Genomic DNA, 18,637 nt, shown 5'->3' with positions numbered 1-18,637 from the left:
AAGATCTAATGTTGCTAACACAAGGTCTACTACTTGTTTTTCTAACTATATCTACAACTAAAGGATGTGAAAATTTGGCAGCAAATATTGACTTAACAAATGAAACCTTTAATCAGTCCTATTCTAAAGATTTTGACTCCTCGGAAGCTCCTACATTCCTAGGATGTTTTAAGCTTCCTGTGCCTCCTGCGGTCAGGAGGCCTCAAACAATCACACGCGCAGCTGTACGAGTCCTGCAGGCAGGCTAGAAAGCCATCAGAGGGTTTTTTGGATTGAAACACTCTTTTAAATGCAGAAGACTAAAGCCCTGAATTGACTTTTTCCAGAAAATGTCAGAAGAGTGGAAACGCAGAGCACAAAAGCCGGCAGATTTTTGTTGGGGTACATGCTTAGGAATTTCCAGAGGGGTCCCTGAAGTCTGAGCACGCCTTGCGTATGTCAGCTTCCTTCCTCATGACCTTGTCACGGGCGGGATTCCTCACACTGGCTCCCGGCAGAGGGGGACTATCGCAACTCATTCTATTGATTTTTGACAAGGTTACTTAGGCAATTCAATGGGGAAAAGGATAGGCTTTTCAAAAAATGGTGCTGGGGTAGCTGAATATTTATATGCAAAAGAATGAATTTAGATCCCTACCTCACAACATATGAAAAGTTAATACAGAATTGGTTAAGGGCATAAATGGAAGAGCTGAAATTCCAAAATGCCAAAAAAATGTTACTGTTCAGCAACCCTGAACTGATCAACACTAAACTCAGAAGTGACAAGAGAAAAATATAAATCAGACTTCATCAAATTAAAACCTTTTTGTGTAGCAAAGGAAACCGTCAGGAAAGTGAAAAGACAACTCACATAACAGAAAAAAATATTTGCAAATCATACATCAAATAACGGAAGCTCCCCTGATGGCTCAGACAGTGAGGAATCTGCCTGCAATCTCAAAGACTGGGGTTCGATCCCTGGGTTGGGAAGATCCCTTGGAGACGGGAATGGCTACCCACTCCAGTGTTCTTGCCTGGAGAATTCTATGGACAGAGAAGCCTAGAGGGCTACAGTCCGTGGGGTCACAAAAGAGCCGGGCATGACGGAGAGACTAACACACTCAGCTCCAATAAGGGGCTTGTACTGGGAGTATGTAAGGAATTCTTAAATGGAACAATAAAAGCCCCCAAAAGCTAATTAAAAACTTGGTAGAGGCACATTAAAAGGTGCTCAACATCGCTGATCATCAGGGAACTAAAACCTGATGACAATCAAAACCATAATGAGCTATCACTTCACACCTGTTAGAATGGCTGTTACCGAAAATGACAATGTTTTGGGCCCTGTTGGTGGGAATGTAGGCTGCTGCAGCAACTGTGAAAAGCAGTATGGAGGGTCCACGCGACCCAGCGATTCTGCTCCTGAGCATAGAGCCAAAAAGCACCAGATAATTACGTGAAAACAGCCAAGACTTGGGTCGTCCAAGTGTCCAGCAACAGATGGCCGGGTTAGAGCATGTGCTACCCCAGCACCTCTCCACACAGAAAGAGTAGCCATGCTCATCAATTTAGGCTTTTATTAATGGGCGAAAGGAGATGCCGAGGTGAATGTGATTGAAATGTATTTTCCCACCAGCTTCTTGAATAAAGTGCAGTTCTTCATTCGCCACTACGCCCTCCTCCTTGACTCGTCATGATGGTTCTTCAATGTGCAGGTAAAGGGTCCTCTCCTGCCCTGCACCTGAGGCAAGTTAGGTGTTAGGAAATTGACAGTTAATACACTCTAAAATAAAGAACGACAGAATCGGGCGTAGAAATTTGGAAAGAGCGCCAACTGGAATATTCTTGACACTGAGATTTTAAAAGGCTGCCATAGTCTTTGGTTTCCTCCCTCCCTCCCTCCCTTCCTTCCCTTTTTTATCTCTAGGTTGAAAGCCAAAGGCCATGAAGTGCAGACAGACAGATTACAGACTGACCCTGTAAGAGCACATATTTTTCTTTTTTTAAATTATGAATGTTCTTAATTTTAAAATATTTTTCATTATGTTTCCAATTCTTTTCCCGTTTAGGTTACTGAAGAATATTGAGCAAGTGTTCCTGTGCTACACAGCAGGTCCACGTTGGCTATCTGTTTAAATATAGCAGTGTGTGCATGTCAGTCCCGAACTCAGAGTCTATCCCTTCTTCCCACACGTCCCTCCTGGGAGCCATAAATTCGCTCTCCAAGTCTGTGAGTCTGTGTCTGTTTTGTAGGTCAGCTCATTTGTATCCGTTTTTTAGATCCCGTGTGTAAGTGATAGATCTTTCCTCCTCTGTCTGACTGACTCCATGTGGTATGACAATCTCTAGGTCCATCCATGTTGCTACAGATGGCATTGCTTCCTTTCGTGCGGCTGAGTAATATCTCGCTGTATGCGCGGGCCACGCTCTCTTTACCCGTTTCTCTGCTGACGGGCGTTTAGGTTGCTTCCGCGTCTTGGCTTTTGTACGCAGGGCTGCAATGCATGTTGGGTCGCGTGCACACTTTCACATCTCTGCGGCTGTATGCCCGAGAGTGGCAGTGCTGCTCCATCCAGGAGCTCCAGTTTTCGATTTCTAAGGAAGCTCCACATTGCTCTCCACCGCGGCTGCACCAGTTACATTCCCACCAGCAGCATCGTAGGGTTCTCCTTTCTCCACGCCCTCCCCAGCACTCATTGTAGACTTTTTGATGGTGGCCATTCTGACTGGTGTGAGGTGGCATCTCATGGTAGTTTTGATTTGCATTTCTCTAAAAATTAGTGATTTTGAACGTCTTTTCATGTGCTTCTTGGCTATCTGTACGTCTTCTTTGGAGAAATGTCTATTTAGGTCTTCTTCCCATTTTTTGACTGTGTTGTTTGTCTTTATGGTACTGAGCCATGTGAGCTGTTTGTAAAGTTTGGAGACTAAGCCTTTGTCATTCACATCATTTGCAAATATTAAGAACATATTTTTCTACTCAGACTAGATTATTATTTAGCACCGTGTCGCTTATAGATCAGTTCATTTGAGTAGAAAACTACACTCCTCATATGTTCATGGTTTTTTCTCTCTTTTCACGAGACCCTGATCATACAGCACAACATTTATTTCTGAAATAATTCAGCCCAATTTAACTTCTTGACCCTCATTTCCCACCACTCAGCCCCACAGAGATTATAATTTAGCCTCACTAATGTACTTACATTCCATAGCGATGCTCTGTTTACCATCTTAATCTTCAGATTGCCTTGCTTAAATAATCTTTATTTTGAATCAGTCTGATAAAGTTAATTAGAAGTAGAAAAGGGATCATCAGGAAAAAATTTCCCTCGGATTCCAGTTTCTCTTGATGCTCAAGGGCTGCACCTCCATTCACACTGCAAAAGGCATTTCCTTTTAAGCATGTATGAGCTGGGTGTTACTCCAGGGAAATCCGGGTTTTGAAAGCCTAATACCTCTGGATCACTGCTTGCCTTTCAGTAAATTTTCTATAAAATTTTCCTTCCCATTGCTAGTTTTTGGGATCCTCGAAAGGATGTCATTTGGGGAAGTCTCCCCATATTCTGATATTCTATAATTTCTACCATTATACTCATCATACAGCGACACTTTTGCTTGGGGGAAAACAATCAACGGTGTTGGGTATGACTTCTAGCTTGGAGATTCACCTCCGTTACTCCCACTGCTACATAGCTTAGACCTAGGGTTTCCTTGGCGTTCTTCCATTTCTTCACAGTATTTGGGCATTTTGTTCTCATTTCCATTATCCTATCAGAACAGTGGCTGAATTATCCTATCAGAGCAGCGGCTGACTTGATCTCAGATATTTGTGCTTCAGTGTTTAGTTAGCAATGTCTATTCTCAGCAGATGCGTGACGTAGGGGCAAGTATTAACTACGTATCAGTGTATTCACCCAAGCATCCACGGCATCCTAGAACCAGAAACATTTGAGACTAGGATCTGCTTTCCTCTTTTTTCCCTCGACTCTCGCTTTCCTTCTTCTGCTCCAGGACCCCAGGTCCTAGGCATCCCAGCCTCTCGTTATCCCGGATCTCTCCATGTTCTGGGACACACGGGCGAGCCACTGTCTCCTTAATGTTCACTTTGAACTTCTTCTGAGTTGTTCTTATGATTCCATTGATCCTGAAGCTTGGACCTGTGCTTTGGCCACTGGGGAGGATCGGGCAGATGCATCTTCTTTGAAAGCTCTCTGATTCTGTGATGCTGAGGTCAACTGGAGATAAAGTTTGCCCTTTAGATGTAAAGTAGTAGATATGGAAGAAGTAAGAACTTAGCTTTATTTAAAAGTTTTAGTATCTTTCCCAGCTTCCCAGTTATCACCCCCAAATCTTCGTGTCTGAACCACTGAAAATACTAAGGGTCCTGAGCTTTAAGTTCAACTGCTCCAAAATTTTGAGAAGTAAAGTTACGAGCTTCAGCATTTGAATATCCCTATGCCTGATGACAACCTTTATAAAGTTTTTTTTTTGTTGTTCTTGTTTTTCAGGGGACTATCTACTGAATTAAACAGACCTCAGCCGGAAAATCATGCATCTTGTTCTCTTACGAGATGTGAATATACAAATATCCTGTGATGTAAAACACCTTTGCCACAGAAGGTTATTTACATTTGCACAGAAATCCATGTAGCAAACAACAGTTAGAGCAGAGGATATTCAGTTACCTGCAGTTGCAGCTTAGAGATGACACCATTCACACGTAATTCTGATCAAAACCTTAGTTCCTCAAACAGGATTCGTAACAGAAGACAACATCTTCTGATTCACCAGGGGAGGAATGAGACACCTACCACAGTTTTATCATCGGCTATGTTTTGCTTTGTACAACCAGTTGATCAGTGTCGACGTCACACACAACTCCAGAAGGGTGAATAGGAACAAGTAGTTTGAAAGGATTTTACCAGCTCTCTGTTTTCAGAAAGAAAATGTCATTCTTATATATCTTCATATGTTAACACTTAAAAAAATCAAAGTATAATAAAATTTCAGGAAGATGAAAAAGAGAATAGAAAAACTGCTCATTATATTCTCCCACCCTCAACCACTATGGTTTTATTTATTTATATATATATATATATATATATATATATATATAATTACATATAATTATATATGGTTACACATACATATGGTTACATATGTATGCAGGTCAGGAAGCAACAGTTAGAACTGGACATGGAACACCATACTATGGTTACTAGTTAATTAACTAGCTCCACAGCATATATTAGTTTCCATTTTGCTGAATTTTTCTTATTTCTACATAATGAAAATGATTTTGCAGTAATTGGGATATATAGTATACAGTGTATACCACATCAATACATGGTTACATATATGCATGTCTAGTCAAGGCTATAGTTTTTCCAGTGGTCATGTATGGATGTGAGAGTTGGACTATAAAGAAAGCTGAGTGCCGAAGAATTGATGCTTTTGAACTATGGTGTTGGAGAATATCCTTGAAAGTCACTTGGACTGCAAGGAGATCCAACCAGTCCATCCTAAAGGAAATCAGTCCTGGGTTTTCATTGGAAGGACTAATGTTGAAGCTGAAACTCCAATACTTTGGCCACCTGATGCAAAGAGCTGACTCACTAGGAAAGACTCTGATGCCGGGAAAGATTGAAGGTGCGAGGAGAAGGGGATGACGGAGCATGAGATGGTTGGATGGCATCACTGACTCAATGGACACGAGTTTGGGTAGGCTCCGGGAGTTGGTGGACAGGGAGGCCTGGCATGCTGCAGTCCATGGGGTCACAAAGAGTCAGACATGACTGAGCGACTGAACTGAACATATACACATATATATTAATGATAACTGATAACTATTGAGGATGATTTTAAGGTGACTGGTTTCACCACACGAATAATAAGAATCATTGTGTTCTCCTCTGTTGGGCATATTGTCAGCACCTTTCCATTGAGTGGACTTCTAGTGGACTTCTGAAGAAGATGGAATTGCGACATTTGAGGTTCAGTGTTACAGAATTTATTTAATGGAGAGATGTTGAAAATCAGGCCTGTTGTTAGAAAAGGGTCATAAGGAGGAGGTCACAGTGAGGGAAGAGGAGGTTTGGATGGGTGACTTAGGCTCAACACAGGGACTCCTGTGTTGGGGGTAGGTGGAGTAGACCCATATCCTTGCAAGATATTTGGGTTGGAAACAAGAATATAGAATCTGCAATTCTGAAAACCAAACCCTGAAGGACCCTTGCAACAAGGCCACCATGGGTTATGGGGATCCGTTTTCAATATTGACACCATTTAATAGTATCTGAACCCATGACTTCAGATGAAGGTAAATTGAAAGCGGTCAAACGGAAGATGGCAAGAATGAACACTGACGTTTTAGGAATCAGTGAACTAGAATGGACCGGAATAGGGGGCAAATTTAACTCAGATGATCATTATATCTACTACTGTGGGCCAGAATCCCTTAGAAGAAATGGAGTAGCCCTCATAGTCAACAAAAGAGTCCAAAATGCAGTGCTTGGGTGCAATCTCAAAAATGACAGAATGATCTCTGTTTGTTTCCAAGGCAAACCATTCAATATCAGAGTAATCCAAGCCTATGCCCCAACCAGTAAAGCTGAAGAAGCTGAAGTTGAATGGTTCTATGAAGACCTACAAGATCTTTTAGAACCATAACCATGAAAAGATGTCATTTTCATCATAGTGGACTAGAACGCAAAACTAGGAAGTCAAGAGATCCCTGGAGTAACAGGCATTTGACCTTGGAGAACAAAATGAAGCAGGGCAAAGGCTAAGAGAGTTTTGCCAAGACAACACACTGGTCACAGCAAACACCATCGTCAGCACAAGAGAAGACTCTACACATGGACATCACCAGATGGCCAATATGGAAATCAGATTGATTATATTCTTTTGCAGTCGAAGATGGAGAAGCTGTATACAGTCAGAAAAACAAGACCAGGAGCTGACTGTGGCTCAGAACATGAACTCCTTATTGCCAAATTCAGACTTAAATTGAAGAAGGCAGGGAAAACCACTAGACCATTCAGGTATGACCTAAAGCAAATCCCTAACAATTTTACAGTGGAAGTGAGAAATAGATTCAAGGGATTAGATCTGATAGAGTGCCTGATGAACTATGGACAGAGGTTTGTGACGTTGTACAGGAGACAGAGACCAAGACCATCCCCAAGAAAAAGAAATACAGTATAAAAGGCTAAATGGCGTCTGATGAAGCCCTACAAATAGCTAAGGAAAGAAGAAATGCAAAAGGCAAAGGGGAAAAGGAAAGATATACCTATTTGAATGCAGAGTTCTAAATAGCAAGGAGAGACAAGAAAGCCTTCCTCAGTGATCAGTGCAAAGAAATAGAGGAAAACAATAGAATGGGAAAGACTAGAGATCTCTTCAAGAAAGACAGAGATACCAAGGAACATTTCATGCAAAGATGGGCACAATAAAGGACAGAAATGGTATAGACCTAACAGAAGCAGAAGAGATTAAGAAGAGGTGGGAAGAATACACAGAAGAACTGTACAAAAAAGATCTTCATGACACAGATAACCACGATGATGTGCTCACTCACCTAGAGCCAGACATCCTGGAATGTGAAGTCAAGTGGGCCTTAGGAAGCATCCCTACAGAGTAAGTGGAGGTGAAGGAATTCCAGCTGAGCTCTTTCAAGTCCTAAAAGATGATGCTGTGGAAGTGCTGCACTCAATATGCCAACAATTTTGGAAAACTCAGCAGTGGCCACAGGACTGGAAAAGGTCAGTTTTCATTCCAGTCCCAAAGAAAGGCAATGCCAAAGAATGCTCAAACTACTGCACAATTGCATTCATCTCACACACTAGCAAAGTAATGCTCAAAATTCTCAAAACTAGGTTTCTACAGTATATGCACTGAGAACTTCCAGATGTTCAAGCTGGATTTAGAAAAGGCAGAGGAATCAGAGATCAAATTGCCAACATCTGTTGGATCATAGAAAAAGCAAGAGAGTTCCAGAAGAACGTCTTCTTCTTCATTGACTATGCTAAAGCTTTTGACTGTGCAGATCACAAAAAACTGAGGAAAATCCTTGAAGAGATGGGACTACTAGACCACCTTACCTGCCTCCTGAGAAATCTGTAGGCAGGTCAAGATGCAACAGTTAGAACCAGACATGGAACAACAAACTGGTTCCAAATCGGGAAAGGACAATATTCAAGGCTGAATACTGTCATCCTCCTTATTTAACTTATATGCAGAGTACATTATGCGAAATGCTGGGCTGGATGAAGCACAAGCTGGAATCAGGATTGCTGGGAGAAATGTTAATAACCTCAGATATGCAGATGACACCACCCTTATGGCAGAAAGTAAAGAAGAACTAAAGGGCCTCTTGATGAAAGTGAAAGAGGAGGGTGAAAAAGCTGGCTGAAAACTCAACATTCAGAAAACTAAGATTCATGGCTTCTGGTCCCATCACTTCATGGCAAATAGATGGGGAAACAATGGAAACAGTGACAGATTTCATTTTCTTGGGCTCCAAAATCACTGCAGTTGGTGACTGCAGCTGTGAAATTTAAAGACACTTGCTCCTAGGAAGAAAAGCTTTGACAAACTAGACAGCATATTGAAAAGCAGAGACATTACTTTATTGACAAAGGTCCATATAGTCAAAGGTATGGTTTTCCCAGTAGTCATGTATGGATGTGAGAGTTGGACTATAAAGAAAGCTGAGTGCTGAAGGACTGTTGTGTTGGAGAAGACTCTTAAGAGTTTCTTGGACAGCAAGGAGATCCAACCAGTCGATCCTAAAGCAAATCAGTCCTGAATAGTCATTGGAAGCATTGATGTTGAAGCTGAAGCTGTAATATTTTGGCTACTTGGTGTGAAGAGCTGACTCATTGGAAAAGTCCCTGATGGTGGGAAAGATTGAAGGCAGGAGGAGAAGGGGACAACAGAGGATGAGATGGCTGGATGGCCTCACCGACACAATGGACATGAGTTTGAGCAAGCTCCGGGAGTTGGTGATGGACAAGGAAGCCTGGCGTGCTGCAGTCCACGGGGTTGCAAAGAGTCGGACACGACTGAGCGACTGGACTGAACTGAAGCCACGACGGTGGGAATCACAGGTGAGCTGGGAGTCCCCTAAGATGTTCCAGGATTGTGTCGACTAGAGGCACAGAGTCAGTCCTGAACTTAAGGCTCCCAATGTTCTTGAATAAACTGAGAGTAAACAGGGATGGGACCGCAACAAGATCTCAGATTTATGGCTAATATGAACAATGGAGGTTCAAGAGACGAATTGGAAAAATGAAACAGTTAAGGTTGCGACTGTATTCCGATCCAGTAAAACGAACATTCTTATCATGCAAAAATAATCCGGAGCAACTTCCAGAGGTTTACATTTCCCTACAATTTCACTTCAAGTTTTCCTTTAGGGCAAGCATCGTAAAATATTAACGTCCTGTACACCAATAAGACAGTTCTTTGATGTGCCACTTAATTGTTTCTCTTAAGGGTCAATTTCGTGTAGTGAAATACTTTGGAATTTAAGCCATCCTGATTAGTTCATCAGGATGGCCACCCTGACAAGTTCAGCAAGGGACCAGCCCTGTGGCCCTTAGCAAGTAGCTTAACATTTCTTAGAGTTGTTTCTTAAAGTGAGTCAGACATAAGTCATTCCCTGAGGAAGTCTGCTATCCCAATTGCTGTAGCCATTTTCATTACGTAGAAATAAGAAAAATTCAGCAAAACGCAAACTAACATCAGCTTTGGAACTAGTTAATTACTCAGCAGTTTGGGATTTTGAAGTAAGGAGAGCGTGCTGAAAAAACAGGCAATATCCAACGGGCTCTATTCAGAAAAGTTGGTTTCTAGGTCTTGGGTGAAGGCCCAGCTGTTTCAGCCTCTGCCAAGCCCTGGGTAGATGGGACAGAGCAGAAGAGGGAATCTACAGAGAAGGCTTCGGTTCCTACACAACTTGCTCAGGACTGACTTCCATCTTCTTTCCCCTCTTAGCTTCTCCTCTGCATAGCAACAAACCTATACAGATAAGAGCATGTATGTCTGCCCAGCGTCCCACATGCATCGAAACAGATATACACAGATACTGAACTGCAAACACAAACACACTTAAACAGACTCGCTGTTGACAGGCACAAAGCAGGCAATGCAAAAATGTCCAGTCATGTGCACAAGGGACTGAGGACACCTGCGCTCCAGGCTGCTTGCATCTACAGAATTTAGCTTATTCTGTCCATAGACTATACTGACAAAATACATGCAGCCCTGATATTGAACATAAATTCTTGGCTATTACAAGTACATAGGTTATTATTTCCTTCACTGAAGATCAAATCTTGCTATAATTACCTTGCTCTTCTAAGGCCTGAGAAAGTTGGCCTCAGAGATGCAGGTAACTGAGAGGAACTGAACTGCCTGTCATAAAAATACCTTGGTTCCAAGGTGGGGCTGGAATTCAGTATAACGCTAAGTCACTCGCAATATATCTCTTAATGTTTATGACACATTCCCTGTGGTTCCTCGAGGTTTTGGGTGATCTGAGGTTTAGGAATGTGGGTATCCTGGTGGCTCAGTGGTAAACCATCCACTCGCCCGTTCAGGAGATGCAGGTTCAATCCCTGACTGGGACGATCCCCTGGGGAAGAAAATGGCAAGCCGCTCAAGTGTTCTTGCCTGGGGAAGCCCATGGACAGGGCAGCAGGGCGAGGCTACAGCTCACAGGGCACAAAAGGGTCAGATGCGACTTAGTGGCTAAACAGCAGCAGCAGGTTTAGGGGCACAGGCGGCAGCTTGAGCTGCGTGGACAGCAGGCGCACACGCAGAGTGCACTGACGAGGACCGTCCCCTCCACATCTTGCCAAGGGCTTACTTTGGTAAATCACTAAAGGATTTAAAATGTAACTGTAGATTTGTGATGAAATTCTCATAGAAACCCGGTACTTACATGCGGCCAAATAGATTTTTTAGCTAAAGCATAGGCTAAAAATTCCAGACATAGTAAAAGCAGACCAATCACGGCACTGCAGGCACTCAAGATGTTCAGTGCTATAGAGCAGGTCATCTGAAAGAGAGAGGAAGCGTCACTCGGCCACTGGAAGTGAAGTGCACTCCGGTAGAAGATTTATATGAATTCTGATCTTTCCCAGATGGCAAGGTCATTAAAAGGACAGTCAGAACTGCAGACTTTTCAGAATATCAGTGAGACTGAAATTTGATGAGAAAGTGGAAGTCGCTCAGTCCTGTCTGACTCTTTGCAGCCCCATGGACTAGAACCCGCCAGGCTCCTCTGTCCATGGAATTCTCCAGGCAAGAACACTGGAGAGGGTAGCCTTTCCCTTCTCCAGGGGATCTTCCCAACCCAGGGATCAAATCCAGGCCTCCTGCATTGCAGGCGGATTCTTTACTGTCTGAGCCACCAGGGAAGCCCAAGACAACTGGAGTGGGTTGCCGGTCTCTTCCCCAGGGGATCTTCCCAAGCCAGGAATCAAACCAGGGGCTCCTGCACTGCAGGCAGATTTTGCAGTGTTTATATATTTATTCCTTCAAGGACAAATAACTACTGAACGTCTTATCTGCACCATGCAAACTGTGCTCTTCATGAATAAAGAGGTAGAAAAGACATGGTCTCTGAACTCAAGGGGCTTTCAGACTACTGAGGAAGAGAAACAAGTGCATGTTAAATGTGAATAGAATATTAGAAAGAGGTTAACTCTACAAGCAAATCCAGAGTGCCTCCAAGGGCCAGATTACCGGAGAGTTAATATTCCAGGAGGTGGGTCAAGAAGGATCTTGCTGGGATTTATGTCAAAGAGTGTTCTGCCTATAAAGCATAGGCAGCATAAAACTCTCTAAGAGTTTTAGAGTAGCTGGTCTTACATTTAGGTCTTTAACCCATTTTGAGTTACCTGTGTGTATGGTGTTAGGTAGTGTTCGAATTGCATTTTTTACATGCAGCTGCGCAGTTTTCCCAGCACTTCACATTGAAGAGGCCGTCTGTTCTCCATTGTATACTCTTGACTCCTTTGGCATAGATCAGGCGGGAGTGTGTGGGTTTATCACTGGGCATTCGGTCCTGTTAACGCTGATCTGTATTTCTGTTTTTGTGCCAGTGCCATACTGCCTTGATTAATGTAGCTTTGTGGTATAGCCTGAAGTCAGGGAGCCCAAATTCTCCAGCTCTTTTTATCTTTATCAAGATTACTTTGGCTACTTGGGGTCTTGTTTCCACACAAACTAAACTTTTTTGTTCTAATTCTGTGAAAGTGCCAGTGGTTATTTTTTATATATATAATTTATTTTGTAATTGGAGGATAATTGCTTTATAGGATTTTGTTGTTTTCTGTCAAACCTCAACATGAATCAGCCATGGGTACACATATATCCCCCCTTTTGAACCTCCTCCCTTCCCCTCCCCACCCCACCTCTCCAGGTGACACAGAGCCCCTGTTTCCGTTTCCTGAGCCATAGAATATAGACGCCTGGGCATCAGGAGACGGTGAGATGCACGGAGAGAGCAACATGGAAACTTACATTACCACACGCAAAATAGACAGCCAAAGGAGATCTGCTGCATCAGTTCAGTTCAGCTCAGTCGCTCAGTCGTGTCTGACTCTTTGCGACCCCATGAATCGCAGCACGCCAGGCCTCCCCGTCCATCACCAACTCCCGGAGCTCACTCAGACCCACGTCCATTGAGTCCGTGATGCCATCTAGCCATCTCATCCTCAGTTGTCCCCTTCTCCTCCTGCCCTCAATCCCTCCCAGCATCAGAGTCTTTTCCAATGAGTCAACTCGTCTCATGTGTTGGCCAAAGTACTGGAGTTTCAGCTTCAGCATCATTCCTTCCAAAGAAATCCCAGGGCTGATCTCCTTTAGAATGGGCTGGTTGGATCTCCTTGCAGTCCAAGGGACCCTCAAGAGTCTTCTCCAACACCACAGTTCAAAAGCATCAATTCTTTGGCGCTCAGCCTTCTTCACAGTCCAACTCTCACATCCATACATGACCACAGGAAAAACCATAGCCTTGACTAGACGGACCTTAGTCGGCAAAGTAATGTCTCTGCTTTTGAATATACTATCTAGGTTGGTCATAACTTTTCTTCCAAGGAGTAAGCGTCTTTTAATTTCATGGCTGCAGTCACCATCTGCAGGGATTTTGGAGCCCCCAAAAATAAAGTCTGACACTGTTTCCACTGTTTCCCCATCTATTTCCCATGAAGTGATGGGACCAGATGCCATGATCTTCGTTTTCTGAATGTTGAGTTTTAAGCCAACGTTTTCACTCTCCACTTTCACTTTCATCAAGAGGCTTTTTAGTTCCTCTTCACTTTCTGCCATAAGGGTGTTGTCATCTGCATATCTGAGGTTATTGATATTTCTCCCAGCAATCTTGATTCCAGCTTGTGTTTCTTCCAGTCCAGCATTTCTCATGATGTACTCTGCATAGAAGTTAAATAAGCAGGGTGACAATATACAGCCTTGATGTATTCCTTTTCCTATTTGAAACCAGTCTGTTGTTCCATGTCCAGTTCTAACTGTGGCTTCCTGACCTGCATATAGATTTCTCAAGAGGCAGGTCAGGTGGTCTGGTATTCCCATCTCTTTCAGAATTTTCCACAGTTTATTGTGATCCACACAGTCAAAGGCTTTGGTATAGTCAATAACTTGCTGTATAGCCATTGGTTATTTGATAGAGACTGCACTTAATTTGTAGATTGCTTTGGGTAGTATAGTCATTTTTCTAATAATCATTTTTCCAATCCAGAACATGGTATAATCTTTCCATCCTTCTGTTTCATATTTGATTTCCTTCATCATCATCTGATAGTTTTCTGGGTGTGAGTCTTGCCATCTCAGGTAGGTCCATCATAGTCATTTTACTCTTCTTGTTGCAGTGGTAAGTGGGATTGTCTTCCTAATTTCTCTTTCTGATATTTTGTTTACAGTGTATAGGAATGCAAGAGGTTTCTCTGTTAATTTTATATCCCGCAGAATCACTAAACTTTTACTTTGCTAAATTCATTGACTGGCTCTAGCAGTTTCCTGGTGGCCTCTTCAGGGTCTTCTATATATAGCGTCATGTCATCTGCAGAGTGACAGTCTTACTTGTTTTCCAATTGGATTACTTTATTTCTTTTTCTTCTCTGACTGCCATAGCTAGGACTTCCAAAACTATGTTGAATAGCAGTGGCAAGAGTGGACAGACGCCCTTGTCTTATTCCTGATCTTACAGGAAATGCTTTCAGTTTTTTACCATAGAAGAAGGATGCTTGCCATGGGTTTGTCATATTTGGTCTTTATTATGTCAAGGTAGGTTCCCTCTTTGCCCGCTTTTCTGGAGACTTTTTATCATAAATGGGTACTGAATTGTGTCAAAAGCTTTTTCTGCATCTATTGAGATGATCACATGGTTTTTACTTTTCAGCCTATTAATATGGCGTATCACATTGATTGATCTATGTATCTTCAAAATCCTTGCACTCCTTAGGATAAATCCCACTTGGTGTATGATCCTTTTAATGTGCTGTTGGGTTCAGTTTGCTAGTGCTTTGCTGAGTGTTTTTGCATTTGTGTTCATCAATAATATTACCCTGTAATTTTCTTTTTGTGTAATGTCTTTGGTTTTGGCAGCAGGCTGACGGCGGCTTCGTGGAATGAATCTGGGAGTGCTCTTGCGTCTGTAATCTCTTTGAAGAGTTCGAGAAGGATAGGTGTAAGCTCTTCTGTAAATGTTTGATCGAATTTTGTGAACCCAGGTGGTCCCGGACCTTTGTTTGTTGGAAGATTTTTAATCACAGTTTCAGTTCCGTTGCTTGTGACTGCTCTGCTCATATTCTCTTTTTCTTCCTGATTCAGTCTTTAGAAGGTTGCACTTTTCTAAGAGTGTGTCCATTTCTCCCAGGTTGTCCCTTCGTGGGCACACAGTTGCTTGTAGTAGTCTCCTACGATCCTTTATACTTCTGTGGTGTCAGTTGTTAAGCTTCTTTTTTCCTTTCTCATTTTATTGACCTTCCTTTCTAATTTTCTTTCCCTCTCCACTTTTTTCTTGCATCTGGCTAAATGCTTATCAATGGTGTTTATCTTTTCAAAGAACCAGCTTTTCATTTCATTGATCTTTTCCATTGTTTTCTTAGCCTCTGTTGCGTTTGTTTTTGCTCTGGTGTGTATGATTTCCACCTGCATTGAAATGCATTGCCACACCTTGTTCCAGTCCCTCATTTTCACTCTGTATGTGTCCCTAGGCCTGAAGTGGGTCTCTTGTAGACAGCAAATAAATGGGTCTTATTCTTGTATCCACTGAGCCAATCTGTCTTTTGGTTGGAACATTTAATCCATTCAAGGCAATTATCAGCATGCATGTTCCTATTAGAATTTTCTCAGCTGTTTTGGGTTTGTTCTTGTAGGTCTTTTCCTTCTCTCTGCTTCCCACCTAGAGAAGCTCCTTTAGCATTTGTTGGGAAGCTGGCTTGGTGGTGCTGAATTCTCTTAGCTGTTGCTTATCTGTAAAGCTTTTGCTTTCTCCATTGAATATGAAAGAGCTCCTTGCTGGGTAATCTGGGTTGTAGATTTTCCCCTTTCATCACTTTAAATATATCATGCCAGCCCCTCTGGTCTGCAGAGTCTCTGCTGAAAAATCAGCTGATAACCACGGGGAGTCCCTTGTATGGTATTTGTTGCTCTTCCGTGGCTGCTTTTAATATTTTTCATTGTCTTTAATTTTTGTTTGTTTGATTAATATTTGCCTCAATGTGCTTCTCCTTGGGTTTATCCTATATGGGACTCTCTGCACTTCCAGGACTTGGGTTGACTATTTCCTTTGCCATGTTAGGGAAGTTTTAGACTGTAACCACTTCAAGTGCTTTCTCAGACCATTTCTCTTTCTCTTCTCCTTCTGGGACCCCGTAATTCTAATGCTGGTGCAGTTAACGTCATCCCAGAGTCTCTGAGACTGTCCTCATTCCTGCCTGTTTTGCTCTGCTCCATCATCATGTCTTGCAGCTCACTTATCCATTATCTTCACCCAAGTTATTCTGCTGCTGGCCCTTCTCGTGTACTTTCCATTTCAGTCACCGGGCTGTACATCACGGTTTGTTTGCTCTTTAGTTCTTCCAGGTCCCAGTTAAACATTTCTTGTTTCATCTCAGTCTGTGCCTCCATTGTACTTCTGAGATCTTGGATCATCTTTACTAATATTACTCTGAATTCTTTTTCTGGTAGATTGCCTATTTCCTCTTCATTTATTTGCTCTTGTGGGTTTTTACCTTGCAACTCCATCTGCAACGTATTTCTCTGTCCTCTCATTTTGTCTAAATTACTGTCTGTGGTCAGTTTCTCTTGCTTCAGTTGTCTGCTCCCTCTTGGGTAAGATTGGTCCAGGAGCTTGTGTAGTCTTCCGAGTGGGAGGGACTGGTGCCCGCAGCCTGGCAGGTGGTGCTGAGGCTTTTCCCTCTGATAGGCAGGGCCACAACAGGTGTGTGTTTTTGGATGTCTGTGAGCTTCGTATGGCTTTAGGCAGCCTCTCTGCTGACAGGCGGGGCTGTGTTCCGGTCTTGCTGTTTGGTGTGAGGTGTCCAGCACTGGAGCCTGAAGGCAGTGGGTAGAGCCAGGTTTTGGCATCATGATGGATACTCGCTCAAGACAGGTTTGGGTACAGTGGCCACAACTGAGGTGTGTGTGTGAAGCGCCCGTGGTGCCAGAGACCAGCAAAAACTCGCAACAAACTCTTATCTTGTCTAATATTATTGATCCACAATATTCTTTGCATGCGTAAATTGTCTCCAGGAAGATGACCTCTCTCAATTTCACATTAATACATTGGAGACCTCAGGAAACAAAGCGGGGGGGGGGGGGTCAGAGGTTCCAAAAGTCAGTCATCTGAAGTGGTCCTGGATTCATCCTTCAGTGACAGCATCCAGAAGGAAGGCAGTAGAAAGGCCTGGGGATCTTTATGACAGGTCAGAAGCTCTCGCCTAAAGGCAAGCAACTCAGAAGCGCCATCATCCTGCAAGAGCTCAGGAATCTTCAAGGTCTCCTCTCTTTGGTGCAGGCTCATGTTAACTGCCCCCCGCAAATTATGGTGGGCACCCCCCCGCATGCCAGTGCAAGGACTGAGAAAGGAAGAGATGAAGGGAGAAGAGGTGGTGGTAGGAAGCTACTCTCCCCTTTAGTTTTGAAGGATAGTTGCCTGGATGAAGATTCTTTGACATTTCCCTGACTCCTCCAAACATGGAAAATGGCACCCTACTACCTCAGCTGTCTACGATTTCTGATAAAGCCAGCTATAATGTTATTGAGGACCTCTTGTACACTATAAATCATCTTTTCATTTGCTGCTTTTGAGATTTTTCTCTTTACTCTTGAGTTTCATCAGTTCAGTTTTGGTAAGACTATATGTGGATTTTTTCAAGCTTATTCCACTTGGAATCTGTTGATCATCTTTAACATTTAGATTATTCTTTTTTCATCAAGCTGGAAATTTTTCTGCCATTATTTCTTCAAATATTCTTTCTGTCCCTTTTACTTTCTCTTCTCTTTGGGGGAATCTCTGTTATAGTGAGCTTCCCAGGTGTCTCAGTGGTAAGAATTCACTTGCCAAGGCAGGAGACGCAGGTTTGATTCCTGGGGAGGGAAGATCCCTTGGGGTAGGAAATGGCAACCCACCTCAGCATTCTTGCCAGGAGAATTCTATGGAGAGAGGAGCTGGAGGGTACAGGCCACGAAGTCACAAAGAGCTGGACATGACAGAGCAACTGAGCAGGCACGTGGCTGATGGTGTCCAGTGGTTTCCTGAGTCCGTGTGCGTCTTTGTTCACTTCTCCATCTTTATGCCCCTCTTGTGAAGTGATCTTTGCCGACCCGTCTGCAAGGTTTCTGACCCTGTTTCCTGTCGGCTCTAGCCTGCTCTCTGCCTCCTTTAGTGAGTCCCCCGTTTATGCAGTGCTCGCCCTTTTTGATTACAGAGCATCTGGTTGCTTTTAACAGTTTCTGTCTCATTACTGGTATCTATTTGGTGAGACGTCACTTTTATCCTTTCTTTTACTTCTTTAAACATCATTTTCTTTAGTTCTTTGAACATGTTTTTAACAGATGATTTAGTATCATTGGCTATAAGGTTCAAAGTCTGTGCCTCATTAGGGACATTGTCTGTTGGTTGCTTTTTTTTCCCCCTCAAATATGTGGAATAGATTTCAGAGTCTTTGCATGCTTTCTTTTTTTTTTTTTTAGTTTTTTATTTTTTAAATTTTAAAATCTTTAATTCTTACATGCGTTTCTCACATGCTTTCTATTTTAAATGGACATTTAACATCATATATTGTGACAAATTTGGCATTAGCGTCCTCCTTTCCCATCCAGAATTCATTATCTTTGCTGTATTTTTGGTTTTGTTTTCTTGTTCTTGCTTACTTGTTTAGTGACTTTCCTAAATTCATTTCCCAAAGTTTTGATTTGGGGTCTCTAATAGAATTCTCTATTTTTGGAAGAAGTTCCTTTAAAAAATCCCTATATGTATATGTATAATTGATTCACTTCACTGTATACCTGAAATTAACTCAACATTGTAAATCAACTACACTGCAAAACAAGACAAACAAACTGGCTTCCCAGGGGTTACCTCTGGGTCAGTACAATTTAATGCCTCTACCGAGGG

At 42.6% G+C, this 18,637-nt stretch overlaps 1 long non-coding RNA gene across 2 annotated transcripts in view; it reads right to left on the bottom strand.

Moving 5' to 3' along the window:
- Window positions 1–1,545: 1,545 nt before the first annotated feature.
- LOC138420115 (uncharacterized) overlaps window positions 1,546–18,637 on the bottom strand; it is a 36,503-nt gene continuing 19,411 nt past the window's right edge. For both annotated transcript variants that reach the window (XR_011249193.1, XR_011249194.1), the window contains 3 exons: window positions 10,934–11,050; window positions 4,797–4,914; window positions 1,546–1,723 (listed from right to left, as the gene is read on the bottom strand). This is a non-coding gene — a long non-coding RNA (uncharacterized lncRNA). The remainder of the gene's footprint in view (window positions 1,724–4,796; window positions 4,915–10,933; window positions 11,051–18,637) is intronic.

Source organism: Ovis canadensis, chromosome 15 (genome assembly GCF_042477335.2).
Source record: "Ovis canadensis isolate MfBH-ARS-UI-01 breed Bighorn chromosome 15, ARS-UI_OviCan_v2, whole genome shotgun sequence".
NCBI lineage: Eukaryota > Metazoa > Chordata > Mammalia > Artiodactyla > Bovidae > Ovis > Ovis canadensis.
The sequence above is the reverse complement of the archived record's forward strand: the minus strand, read 5'-3'. Positions and strand labels throughout refer to the sequence as shown.